The 14,199-nt window shown below is 49.6% G+C and overlaps 1 protein-coding gene across 8 annotated transcripts in view; it reads left to right on the top strand.

Annotated features, from left to right (window-relative positions):
* Positions 1–14,199, top strand: part of LOC147019460 (transcription factor EB-like) — a 105,765-nt gene that overhangs the window by 20,013 nt on the left and 71,553 nt on the right. The window contains exon 3 of one of the 8 annotated variants that reach the window (XM_085893978.1): positions 13,902–13,994. The exons of the other annotated variants lie outside the window; for them this stretch is intronic. The gene's annotated coding sequence lies outside the window, so the exon portion shown is untranslated. The remainder of the gene's footprint in view (positions 1–13,901; positions 13,995–14,199) is intronic. 8 annotated transcript variants of the gene reach the window in all.

Genomic DNA, 14,199 nt, shown 5'->3' with positions numbered 1-14,199 from the left:
AAAGTTTCCATTCCAGAGTCGGACAAAGCGGTATTTTTTGATATCAGTGTTCTTTGCACATGTTGAAGATGATCCTTATCCGATTGTCAAAATGTCAAATTGTCACCAAATGACTCCAATCAATGACTCATTGATCAATGACTCCAACAACATTAATCTATTGCTCTGGAATAACTTGAGCTGCGGACATTAAGAAAAGACATGATGAGATGGCAGTGGACTTAAAAATGCACTTACAATCAGTTGGTAAACAATTATACTATGTTTACCTTCGCCACCAAAGGTGAAGGAGGTGATGTTTTCACCCCTTTCTGTCTGTCTGTTTGTCTGTGTGCAGGATATCTCAAAAAGTTGTAGACGGATCCGGACGAAACTTGGTAGACATATTGGGTGTGTAACAATGCTGAATTGACTCAATTTTGGTGAAGATCCGAATCCGGATCTGGATACGAGAGTTATTTAATTTTTAAAGTGATTCTTCACCATTGAGACAGGTCCAAAAACGATGTAGTACTGTATAGCATGGTATTTCAAAAATGTATTGGGAACAATATGTTCTTGTGGATCAGGCATTACGTGGCAGAGGTATGCACTCTACCGAGTGCCGTAGTTTGAAGGTGTTTGTTTGATTGTTTGATTTCTATATAGTCCTGAACCGCTGGACTGAATGAGTTTCAGACTGCTGGTTCTACTCGGGGTGTGCACGAGAAGGTTTTCGACAGTATGTTCTTTTTAAAAAAAGTTTTGGGGGTTCATTGTGAGGGGGGAACCCCAATTTTCTCTGTATAAATATTGTTGTGGTTACCAGATTCGCAAACCACCATTTAGGTCCCTTAGGTGAGGTATCTCGGTAAGTGCATGTGTAGTTAGGCCCAAACCCGTTGTCTAGTGGGAATACATGTCATTTATACGTGCTGCGACTCTTCAGGATAGCCGTTTTTCTTTTACTATCTTTATTTTGGACCAATCGCCACCATCACAACCACAACAACAACCACCAACCACAACGCCGCTTCACCACAACCGCCATGACCTTTACCGTCACAACTCGCCACCATCGCATCACCGTCATCTCGCGCCACTCATGGGCACCGATGCTGGACTCGTGTAGGGCGCACGTTGAACAGCGTGTACAAAACCACGGATTTTCTGCTTCAAAACGGATCGAAAACGACACACGCCCACTTTTTGCCGTCCAATCGGTGAGCGAGGGGCGAATTGGCCCCGCCCCCAGGGCGATCGATATATGCAAATTTGTGGATCAAAAAGCCTTCACGCCCACTTTTTGTCGGGCCAATGGGGAGCGAGTTGAAAGGTCAAAGGGAGGGGGTCAAAGGCGAAGTTACGGGGGGATAAAAAGGACGGTGTTCGTCAGTCAAAGGAGTCGTAAAAGTCGGAGCGAAAGAGTCAGCAGAACGAGAACGGGTAGTAAAGGTCGGAACGAGGCGAAGGAGTCGGAACAGAGAGTCAAGACTTCGCGGGCGGTGGAGCTGCTCGTCGTGTGCGTTGAAGTCGGAACGGAGGGGACGAGCTGTGGAGAGGCGGCGAGGGCGGACGAGGGGTGCTCGCGTCGTGCAGGGAGCTGCACCCCTGGGAGGCCGGCAGCGCGACCTGGCCGAGGTGGAGACGCTCGTCGCATATAATAAAGATCCTCTATGCCCCGAGCATCAGCAACCCCCCTCCTGTTTCCCCCCCCGCGCTGAGATAGTGCGACCAAGGGGGCCCCGTTCCCACCCCCTGCCAGGCACTGTCCACGAGGCCCGCGGGTTGCGGGACCATCGCCGCTCCGCGTCTCATCACCAGACGGGTAGGCCTGACCAGGTCTCGGCCCCAGGCCTACCTCATTCTTGAGGGTATTTCTTTCCTTGGTTTTGGGTATGTGTTGTCGGCGCTGTCTGTGAAGTAGAATTGTATAAGTGTTGCCGTGTGCTCGGTAGTCGGAATTAGCTCTGCACTGTGTTTTCACTTTTATGTTTGCTTTTTGTGTAAATGGAATTGTGTTTTCTTTTGTGTGAATTTGGTGGATGTGTATTTGTGTGCTTCACGTGTGCCGCGAATAAATGTGCTTTTATTGTTGAACTGTTCTCCCGCTTCGCTTCGACTTTTCCCCCATTGAATCACCATCTTGCTTCACGTAAAGGGTTGGTAGTGGGCTGAATACGCCCGATAATTAATCGAACCGTCGAGGTCGACGATAACACCGCCCGGTTATTCTGATAGTACGGAACGGGTCGCTAAGTGGCCCGTGTCCGAAGTCGACCTGCGGCGAGGTGCGATCGCCTGGTCCCACCTCCGCGTGGGTACTTAGGTAGTTCGAATTTGGCGAGCAACCCTATCTCACGCGGGGCTGATTGGCTCGATCGCGGTGAGACCGAAAGGTCCACCCGTGACTGGTTCCCGGCGTTAGTCCGAGAGGGTCACGACTGGATTGTCCGTCCGGTGGGCGACGTGTCAGCGATTCGAGTTACGTGGCCGTTCGCACGCCGGCGGGCGCGAAAACCGCAACACTGGTGTCAGGAGTGGGATACAAATTCATCGCCCTCCTCGCGGCACTGGTATTGGAGAGCGGGACAACAGGCTCTCCTGTCTCCAGCGAAATTCACGGGAATCGGTCCAGGGGTGAGAGAAGCGACCCCCGATTCCCTCCAAATTACGAGCGAGCAAATTAACCCTTCGCGAGAAGCAAGATGGCGTCTCAAGGCGAGCGGGAGCCGGGGGTATTAGAAATGTATATGTGTAATAATGTAGAGTCCATGGTCCAGGATGGAATCCCCGAGCAGGAAATGTTGATTGTGCAGGAACACGGACTCGCCCAACTGAACCCAGAACCTGAGGTGGGTGCGGCAGCGACCGCAGTGTATGACACCTCCCCTCCCCTCTCTCCACCAAAACCCTTCCCCGACCCCTGCCGAAACGGCTCACCCAAGCGCACCCGACATGACCCAGCTATTCACCATGCTGGCAAAAAATGTATGCGGAAACGACAGCAAAGATGAATGCGAAAAATGATCGAAAAATGGATGCAAAACACAAACGAAATGAACAAGCAAATGAATGAAGTGAAAACGACGATGGATGCGAATACACAGCAAATGAGGGAAGAAATGAAAGAGCTGCGGGGTGAGACGCAGAACATGGGCCGATGCCTGCAGGCGGGCATGAAGGCCGTGACCAGGGAGCTGGGAATGGCGACTTCACGTGTGGGAGCAAACGAGCTGGGTGGGGGTGCAACGAGCTGACAGGCCCGCGGTGGAGGCGGGTGAAAAAATACCTGTGGAACGTGTTGGGCGAGGGTCGTGACGATGACCGAAAGGGAAAAATTAAATGGGGAGACCAAAACGTGTGAGACGAGACACGAGGTGACGACAAAGGAAATAATAATAGTTGAGACAAGGGAGGTAAAGGGTGAAGAGTTGGCAGTGACGGTAGGCCGGGAAGGGAACGACAGAGGAGAGACTGCACGGTGAGGACGGGGTAAGTGACGCACACACACACACGGAGGTGGTGGAGGATAATGGGGGTGAGCTCGCGGAGCGTGCAGGGACCCGGTGTGAGCAGCTGGATGGCCTCCTCCAGGAACGAGGGGAGGGAGTATGCCCCTTGAGGCGAGAGTCACGACCAGGTGAGTTCGGTCGTGCTTTGCGAGGTTGAGGGGACGAGTGCTGTGGACGGGTGCACGGAGAGCTTGGGGGTGTGGAGGCCCCGGAGACCCTTGTGGGGACACAAATCCCCAGTGTGGTTGTCCCTGTGTGTGTGGTGCAAGGTGTGAGTGCGGCCCCGTGTGTGGAAGCGACCCCGTGTGTGAGTGGTGTGGTGGCGATGGTGCCAGAGGGCGTGCTTCCCAGCACGCCGGTTGTGGATGAGGCACCGTGTGTGAGAGAGGCCGTGTGTGTGGATGAAACGGCCAGTATGAGTGAGGCACCACGTGTGAGTGGTGTGGTGGCGATGGTGCCGGAGTACGTGCTTCCCAGCACGCCGTGTGTGGATGAGGCACGGAGTGTGAGTGAGGCACCGCAGGTTAGTGCCCCCGCGTGTGTGAGTGAGGCACGAGTGAATGGAGCACCACGTGTGAGTGGTATGGGTTATGCAAGGGAGACCGTGTGTGTGAGAGAGCGGTATGAGAGGGAGATGTCGGTTGGCATGCGGGAGCACGCAGCCGCGTCTCCCGGTGTGAGTTTAATGGAGTGGACTGTGTGCGTCGTAACACGCAGGTATGCGTGTGTGGAATGGAGACGGAGACGGCGACAGAGGAGAGAAAGCCGAGTAGCGGCTGTAGTTGTTTCGAGGACCGTGCCGGGTTCACCCAGCAGTGAGCACGCGGTTCGTGCTGTGCAACGCACGAGACCACCACGTGCTCGCTTGCGAGAGTGAAGTCCCGGTCCGGAAACGCACGCGGTGGATTTGCCGATCCCGCGGACGGACAAAGTTAGGCAGGTAAATGGATTTGGACCGGACGGGTTCTCCACGCGATCGTGTGTGTAAAGCTCCAACGGGCAAAGCACATGTGTTCGCGTGGGGAACCCCTCGAGACGTGGTTTGTGTTTTTTTTATGCGCACGGTGACGTCATGGCTGCACGTGGGGTTGGAATTCGGCAGGAGGGGTATCTCTGCCGGATGGTCCCGTCCAAGGAGGGACGAGGAACACGTGCAGCTGCATGACGTCACGGGCAGGTGCAAAGTGCGCGAGCTCTGAGTTGCCGCGCAGGTGCTGGGCATAAAAAAAAAAAAAAGGGGAAAAACAAGCCTCACTTTCGGGTGTACAGGATTCCTGGGCAAGGGGTGAAAGACCCCCCTTGACTTGGGCACAGGATGGAAACTAGTTAGGGGGAAGGGTTAGCTTAGCTAGACCGACTTCATGGGGCAGGGGTAAGTCCTCATGGAGTCCGTGGAATGGATTAGTTAGAGGGATTGTAGCCAGCTTTAGGTGGGGAAATAAAATGAATTTTTGAGTTAGGAGACAGAGACAGACTTGTGAATGTGTAGAGGGGACGTAGCTTAGCTACGTAGTGTTAAATGGAACGTGCTGTAGTTTAAGGGACGACGTGGGAGCACGAGTTAGTTAGGGGGTGTAGTTAGAAGGATGGCAGAGTTCAGTGGTGTGTGTGTTGAAGAGTTGGTGAGTTGTGAGGTGAGTACATGTTGAGTGAGTGAGGCCAGCGGGTCTGTGTGTGTGTGGAGTGAATGGGGAATGCATGGTGCGATGAGTGATTGGGGGGAGGAGTGACCCCCGCCCAAGGGACCCCGGGGTCAGTGTAGAGTGAGTTAGCTGGGTTAGTCAAATTGAAAAATGGAGGTCGTTTTGTTGTTGGTGGGAAAGTAGGCTCGAGACCCATTTGGAGGGGTGCAGGAGCCCTGTTGACGGGCTTGGGAGCGTGGCTGCGAAAGGCGAGTATCGCTGAGTGGGTACCCCGGGCACCACGCTAGTCGGCCGCGGAAGGCCAGGGGCCAATGGGGGGCCGGGATAGAGTAGTGGGCACGGGTGCGCCTGCTTGGTGCGGGGCCCGGGGCGCCATTAGCCGCGGGGGCAGGGCAGTGGGCCCGGGTGTCCCTCGGAAAGGGGCCCGGGGGGCCGGCCGGGCACGTGGGCGGTTCAGGGGAGGTGCCGTGGGGGGCACTCCTCGGTGTTAGGGAGCTGGTAGGCTCGGAGGCAGTGTAGTGCCCGGGGTGCCATAGCGGAGATTCGGCAGAGGGTCGTGCCTGCCAAAGGGAGCCACGTGTCCCAGCCAGGAGACCGTGTGAGGGCACGGAGAGAAAATTGGGGGGCGAGGCCCGAAATTGTAAGGACACCAACACAGGCGATGGCGATCTGGGTTGTTAGAACCAACAGTTTAAGCGAGAGGCGCTTTGTTGAAAGCCCCGGGGTAGTTTAACAGTTAAATGGTTAGGTAGATTAGGAGATGTACCCTCCGCACCATCCATCCCTCGTCCTCGTTGTGGGCCGCTGGACCCACTTTGGGTTAGATCGCCGAACTCTGGGGAGGCCATTCTGAGGCTTCGTTGGGCCTCGACACAGGACGTTAGCTCTCCCTTGTTCCCCTCCGGGAAGGGAACGTAGGGGTTGGGAGTAGGCTAGGTGACAGAATAGGTTAGCCGAACAAGGACGATAAAGGGGGTTAGGGGACGATTTATAGAGGGGAAGTAAAGATAAAAACAACAAAAAATAAGTTGGGGCTAAATTGGGGTTTGACAAATTAAGGGAGTGGGTATGTACAGTGACAGGCAAAGGCGATAGGTTGGGAGGGAGACAGGTAGGTAGGTCCGAGCCCGCCTTCCAAGTGGCCAGCACCACCGCACTCCCTCCACCAACCTCCACTGAACGGCAAAGGCTGGCCAACTTCGTCGGCTGGCCGTGTTTTGCTGCAAGGCAGAGGCCGGCAAACTTCATCGGCAGTTGTTGCTGTGCTGCAAGGCCTGTACCGGCCAGTTCATCTGCTGGCTGTTTTTCTTCGAGGCCTGTGCCGGCCAGTTCATCTGCTGGCTGTGTTTGCCTGCAACGTTCTTCTTCTGCGGGCTGTGTTTGCCTGCTCACCTTTGCCACGCCATGCCCACTGCCCAGGTTCACCAGCCCCGTTCAATTTTGCTTTGCCCCCCCCCTGTTCATTTCCATGTGCGCCAGGATCGTAAAAGCAACAGTTTGCAAGCTGCGAGAACTGCCCCGTTGGCAGCTACAACAAGGGCCTGCAGTGGCGGCCCGTGCACCGTGTTTGTGTCCATGCATCCATTCGTTGTGCTCATTGCGTGTGCCACTTGAGCTGGCACGGAGACTGCGTTGTGCGGCCCATGCACCATTGTGGTTCACTGTGTTCAGTTCAAAAGGGAAGGCCTTGGACTGCGTGTGAGCAGCCAGCCACGTTCCCTGTCACCTGCATTGTTTGAGCCAGAGACTGCATGCGGGCAGCCTGGCTCCCTGCTAACTGCTTTCTTTTTGCAGAGTTCATTGATCCTGGGCCATGGTTTAGTGTAAGATTTGTAAGTTAAGGTTAAGATGTACTGTACATATGAGTGCGCCCCCGGCATGCATGTCTTAGCGCCGGCAATTTTATTTAAGTCGTCCGTGTGAGTGAGTTTGTTTAGGTAGTTACGCAGCCCTCAGGTTATTTATTTTGGGGACACGAATACCATGAATGTCGCACTCAGGGATCCGTAGGTAAAATGTACTAGGGGAAAACTACACATGATGGCACACGAAAATTTGACGACTCGGGACGAGTCTGTAAAAAGGGAAGGGGGTAGTGTTGTGGTTACCAGATTCGCAAACCACCATTTAGGTCCCTTAGGTGAGGTATCTCGGTAAGTGCATGTGTAGTTAGGCCCAAACCCGTTGTCTAGTGGGGAATACATGTCATTTATACGTGCTGCGACTCTTCAGGATAGCCGTTTTTCTTTACTATCTTTATTTTGGACCAATCGCCACCATCACAACCAAAACGGCGACCACCAACCACAACGCCGCTTCACCACAACCGCCATGACCTTTACCGTCACAACTCGCCACCATCGCATCACCGTCATCTCGCGCCACTCATGGGCACCGATGCTGGACTCGTGTAGGGCGCACGTTGAACAGCGTGTACAAAACCACGGATTTTCTGCTTCAAAAACGGATCGAAAACGACACACGCCCACTTTTTGCCGTCCAATCGGTGAGCGAGGGGCGAATTGGCCCCGCCCCCAGGGCGATCGATATATGCAAATTTGTGGATCAAAAAGCCTTCACGCCCACTTTTTGTCGGGCCAATGGGGAGCGAGGTGAAAGGTCAAAGGGAGGGGGTCAAAGGCGAAGTTACGGGGGGATAAAAGGACGGTGTTCGTCAGTCAAGGGAGTCGTAAAAGTCGGAGCGAAAGAGTCAGCAGAACGAGAACGGGTAGTAAAGGTCGGAACGAGGCGAAGGAGTCGGAACAGAGAGTCAAGACTTCGCGGGCGGTGGAGCTGCTCGTCGTGTGCGTTAAAAGTCGGAACGGAGGGGACGAGCTGTGGAGAGGCGGCGAGGGCGGACGAGGGGTGCTCGGCTGCGTGCAGGGAGCTGCACCCCTGGGAGGCCGGCAGCGCGACCTGGCCGAGGTGGAGACGCCGTCGCATATAATAAAGATCCTCTATGCCCCGAGCATCAGCAACCCCCTCCTGTTTCCCCCCGCGCTGAGATAGTGCGACCAAGGGGGCCCTGTTCCCACCCCCTGCCAGGCACTGTCCACGAGGCCCGCGGGTTGCGGGACCATCGCGCTCCGCGTCTCATCACCAGACGGGTAGGCCCGACCAGGTCTCGCCCCAGGCCTACCTCATTCTTGAGGGTATTTCTTTCCTTGGTTTTGGGTATGTGTTGTCGGCGCCGGCTCTGTGAAGTAGAATTGTATAAGTGTTGCCGTGTGCTCGGTAGTCGGAATTAGCTCTGCACTGTGTTTTCACTTTTATGTTTGCTTTTGTGTAAAATGGAATTGTGTTTTCTTTTTTGTGTGCATTTGGTGGAATTGTATTTGTGTGCTTCGTGTGCCGCGAATAAATGTGCTTTATTGTTGAACTGTTCTCCCGCTTCGCTCGTCTTTTTCCCCCATTGAACCCCCATCTTGCTTCACGTAAAGGGTTGGTAGTGGGCTGAATACGCCCGATAATTAATCGAACCGTCGAGGTCGACGATAACACCGCTCGGTTATTCTGATAGTACGGAACGGGTCGCTTAAGTGGCCCGTGTCCGAAGTCGACCTGCGGCGAGGTGCGATCGCCCGGTCTACCCTCCGCGTGGGTACTTAGGTAGTTCGAATTTGGCGAGCAACCCTATCCCACGCGGGGGCTGATTGGCTCGATCGCGGTGAGACCGAAAGGTCCACCCGTGACTGGTTCCCGGCGTTAGTCCGAGAGGGTCACGACTGGATTGTCCGTCCGGTGGGCGACGTGCCGCGATTCGAGTTACGTGGCCGTTCGCACGCCGGCGGGCGCGAAAACCGCAACAATATGTATGGCATAGCACCTCTCCCTGTGGTTGGGGGTATTCATTTTAAGTCATATGAAAATACAGTATACCTCGACCTCGTTACTCTGGCAGAACTAACCCACTGGTAATGCTGGGGGAATTATTGGAAAGGGTCTTTGCTCGTTGGAAAAAAGTAAAACTGTGTACATTGCATTTAAATCTGGGATCCCAACATCATGAACCATGCCATGTACTCGGATGGGGATACCCAACGTACTTATGTACCCAATCATGTAGGAGTACCTGATCATTGCTAGCTCAGTACCATGAATGGTATTATGGGCAGGAATGCTCAGGTAAACCACAGTACATGTAAAATATCAAGTGTCAGCGGTTGGAGGTTGGTGTTGTGTTTGGGGTGTGGGTGTCGTTATAGGGATGCGGGTATGTGTGTGTTGTGGGGAGCCCATTCCCCTTCAAGTATCGTGTCTGTTTGTGTTTGTGAATTGATCTCACTGCTCACTGATAAAGTTGAAGAGGGGGGAGCGAGTGTGCCCCATGCAATTGCTCAGTAACATGCCACCAGCTGAAGTTGTTTCTGAGATCAAAAGTTACCATTCCTTCCACAGTGAAAGTGTATGAATGTCTGAGTGCTTACAATATGGAGAGAGACTACATATCCTTGGTAATGGGAATAGTTTTTGGTGAAACAGTGTCGGAAGTATTTGTCATGGTAATGGGCACACTTTATCTGAATAAAGATTTCAATGAAGAGGTTTGAGGATGAGAACATGCATTGCTATTTACACGTTACCAACCAAATATGGTACGCTGTTTTATACCGTCCATTTAAAACAGGAATGTGATCTGTATTAAATCGATCAAGATAAACGATGAATAAGTGAGGTTTAGCCTTTTGGAAATCCTACTTTCAGAGAGGGTCACATTGGATGAAGAATTTTGGGGAATTCCCCCAGCTGGTAACTTATTTAGCTTGAAGTTTTGCCTCGCTAATGCGATTGTTATCAGGCCGAGTGTGCCTGAACAGACTTTTGCTAGTTATTTATAAATTCATTTTTGTGGAGAGTAGAGTATCCTAACACACAAATGTTTTTGCTTCTTTTCTTGAAATGACATTCACTTCAACAATATGTATGCACATCTGCATTGATAAAGTTACTTTTATTTCAAAAAACAATAAAATAACAGTTTCCATAGATTAGGAGTCTTTTTGATAGTAGTACTCCGTATTGCAGAAAGAGGGAGTTAGTACCCCACTTGTGATTTACAACTACCAGGTAAGATATGGACAGTTGGACACAATGGCCTTGAGGTCCCAAGAACTTTAACTCACGTGGACTGCACTTCAAGCTAACCCAAAACAACAACTGTTAATGGCACAAGAGGAGTGGTGCAGTGATCTGCAATGGATGCATGATTTGTCGACAAATAAAAAGCAGTGTCCAGACTGTTAATACAGACCGACTGAGCTGGGGTTATAAAAACCCCATGAATGAACGAAACGGTGTTTAATTTTACTGCATTCAATTAATACTACAGTTCCCCAAGTATCACCCTATTGAAGTCAAACCCGGTGGTGTTCCTGCGGGAAGGCTGGAAAATTAGAAAACACTTTTTATAATTAAAAGGGGGTTTATTTACAAAGTACAAGGGTAAAATGGTGGACAAGGCTCTCAATAAACGGTACAGAGCTGGCAGATAAAAGATACAAGAAAAGGGGAAGGAGGAACACGTAATCTTATGTGCAATGAAAATAAGGCCTAATCTGCTAATGGTGCCGACAAATACGAGAATCACATAACGAAGTGGAATAGATGAGCATTTGAGCAAGAATGAGCGAATCTCCGTCTCTGTGCCGTTCTGAAACAGCAAGGATGGTCCAATGGTTCGACTGCCAGCGAATGGCGAGTCAGCAAGGGCTCCCTTGCACTGAAGAGCAGAGTGTTGTGCAGTCGGTCTAAAGCTGAGTTTGCTCATGGGCCAACAGCCGCGAGAAGAGAGCGAGACCACGCATACACGGAAACATCTTATGCCTTCAGAGCGTACGTTCCAGCACACGGCTGGCCCCGTAGCACTTTATGTGCCTGTTGCTCTCACCTCAAGTACTTCACTTGGCCTGCCTGTAGAAAGGACACTTATCCAACCAAGATATTCTAGTTTTGTATTTTTAATTGATTTTCTGAAATTTGTGGAATTTCTTCTTCACTTGGAAGTTGTGGGGTACGATGTGTAAATGAAGGTGGGAAAAGTCTGATTTGATGGAATTTAATTCCAGGCTGTAAAGCAACAAAAGCTGAAAAATTTGAAAGCAGGTGTAAACTTTCTATAGGCACTGTCTATACATTCACACACATACAGTATATATATATATATATATATATATATATATATATATATATATATATACACACACACACATACATATAATAAGGAAAGACCCACCCACCTCACCTCTGAATAGTAGAATTTACCAATCAGCTCTCACCTCATCAATTATACCCAGGTGGCTAGGATTATATAAATATATTGATGCCTCGCATGCTCTTCTAGCAAAAGAAGTTGCATAAATCGACCAAGAAAGGCGAGCAAGGTGAGCCCTTTGCTGTTTCAAACCCTTCCCAGCATTCCTCCATCAGCTGTAAAGACATTCACAAGTATTACCACCTGGGTTTAGTTGATTAGGTGAGAGCTGATTGGTTATTCTCTCCATTCACAGGTGAGAGATGTGGGTGGGTCTTTATGATTTATATGTTGACAACTTTCGACATTTGCATGTGGTACATGTTTGGGAGCTTCATTGGTATGCATTGCTGTCTACGTTGTCACCAATGATTCATCAATAAGCGACAAAACTGGTCCGGTAACTGAGGGTGTGTGTAGTATTGGGATTCTCATGTGTGTACTATTTGTGAACGTCTTTACAGCTGTGGAGGAACTCTGGGAAGGGTTTGAAACAGCAAAGGGCTTACCTTGGTATGCTTTCTTGGTTGCTTTATGCAACTTCATTGGAGAACATGGGAGGAGTCTATACATATATAAAAGCAAAATGTTTGTTTGTTTGTTTGTGTGTTTGTGACAATACTCCTCTGAGCTTCTCAGGTTAATCACCACAAAACTTTATCGGATCACATTATTTACCACGGTGCACCTCAGTAGGGGGTTTTAAAGGGGTCTTTTTCTCACAATTCATAAATTATCAACACTTACCATGATCAATTTCACTTACCATACTTACCACTCACAATTCATAAATAACTGTCAATTAAGACCTCACCATGATCGGTAAAATTGGCGAATGAGGAGTCACGTGACCTCTCAAATCCGTGAATCATTCAAAAACCGAACATAGTACAAATACAATCGACACATCGATTTCAAGGTAATTTTAATGCTCATCTAAAGACAAAACTCTCAAGAGAGAAAAGAGAGTTTGTATAATAAAAGTTGCTATCTTGGCTAACAACACCAAATATACACCTCAAATATACTTGCATCGTATAGTTTAAAAGAACCGAATTCACATCGTGATTTGACTTTTGATCGGAGATGTTCGATTAATTTCACTGTCGATGTCTCATCTCAAATGATAAATTTTTTGGAGTGTGTATTTTTGGTAATAATGGGAATTCAGTGTAAACAAGAAGCGAATACTTCGATATCGTGCGGCTGGGGGCAGTAAAAGTCTAGGTTAAGAATGATGAAACAATTTTGCAGTTATAAAATTTAAATGTTGGCACGGTTAATTAGTATGCATGATGGGAAGAGTTGTGAGGTTGGACAAATTTCTATTTATAGCCCTCAGATCAAAGGGACGTACGCGGCCATAAGTGTGACAGAAGACACAGGACGGAATAGCCAATTATATAACAGCGCGATGTCACCGCGCTGTAAAAATTCAGTGACGAGATCTCTAAGTGGGTGGACCCGGTAACCTTGGCAACCATTCATTTTTTTGCTTTTCAAATGGTTTCTGGTCACTATCACAGAAATATTCAATCATAGGTGAGATATATTTCATTCATTGCATTATTGATATCTCTGACCTCTTAATGACATCTTATCTGAGGGGCCATTCAAAAATTACGTACCTAACACTTTGGAGTTTGGTGGGGGTGGGTGTACGTCCAAAAGTTCTCGAGTTTTACACTTACAGGGGGTTGGGGGGTGTTTCCAGAGCCGTTATGTAACGACCTTTTTTTGTTACACATTAAAACGAGCTGTAAAAGGACTTTCTGGACATTTCTGAGTGAGCTTTCCCATAACCTTGAATGAGGTTCTGATTGAGCATTTCTCAATTAGCCATGGCGTTGCTGAGATATCTCACTGTAAGCTGATCGATGGAAGAAAAAACAAGTGACGCCACCGCAATACTCCTGGGCGTTTAATAATGCTGCACTACCAACACCACAATAGGCGCAATACTCCCGGGCGCTCACCTGGTAGAATAATGATACCGAGAAGGAAGTCAACGTGGGACAGAATCAGCAAAATTTACTAATGAGCCAATGTTATAGCAAATACCTATTTTGGGGAGCAAACACCTGCCTCACCCCCAAATCCCACCACCCCCGTAAACATCCTTCGACTCCGATTTTTTTTTTTTTTAACTAGTGAGAACAAACTGATACATCATGGGTGATGGAGGTTGTGGTCAAGTTTCATCAGAATTGTTTGTGGAGTTTCTGAGAAGAAAGCAAGTTTATATTTTGGATGGTAACCCCCTCCCCTCCCCGTCCACCCCCTTAGACTCTGATTTTTTAATGTTGTGAACAAACTTTGTGGATCACGGGTGATGAAGGTTTAGTGTTGGAGAAGAAATCAAATGCATATTTTTGGGGATAACCCACCCCTGTAAACTTCCGCTGTAGACCCCCTCAGACCCCGATTTTTTTTTTTATGCTGTGAACAAACTTTTGTGAATCACGGGTGATGAAGGTTGTGATGAAGTTTCATCGAAAGCAATCGTGTGTGTAGTTTCAGAGAAGTTGCAAGTGTTTGTGGATGGACGGGGACGGATGGACTTACGGATGACGTGCCATCCCATCAACTCCCTGGAATTATTTCCAGGTGAGTTATAAATTAGGAAACATGATGTTTATAAAATTGTTGTCAGAACTCACCACTCCAGACACATTTTCGTGAAGGGGGATGAGGCGGTCGCCGGTATCAGGCACGATTTTACCGTCACCAATGTCGAGCAAAAGAGCTGGTGTGCACGATGATCTTCTTCTTAGTGCAAGCACATATTGATATGGAGGATCATCTTTTTTCA

This window comes from Eptatretus burgeri, chromosome 9 (genome assembly GCF_056783735.1).
Source record: "Eptatretus burgeri isolate ZD-2024b chromosome 9, Ebu_testis_v1, whole genome shotgun sequence".
NCBI classification, from domain to species: domain Eukaryota; kingdom Metazoa; phylum Chordata; class Myxini; order Myxiniformes; family Myxinidae; genus Eptatretus; species Eptatretus burgeri.
This window is presented reverse-complemented; position numbering and strand designations above follow the sequence as displayed.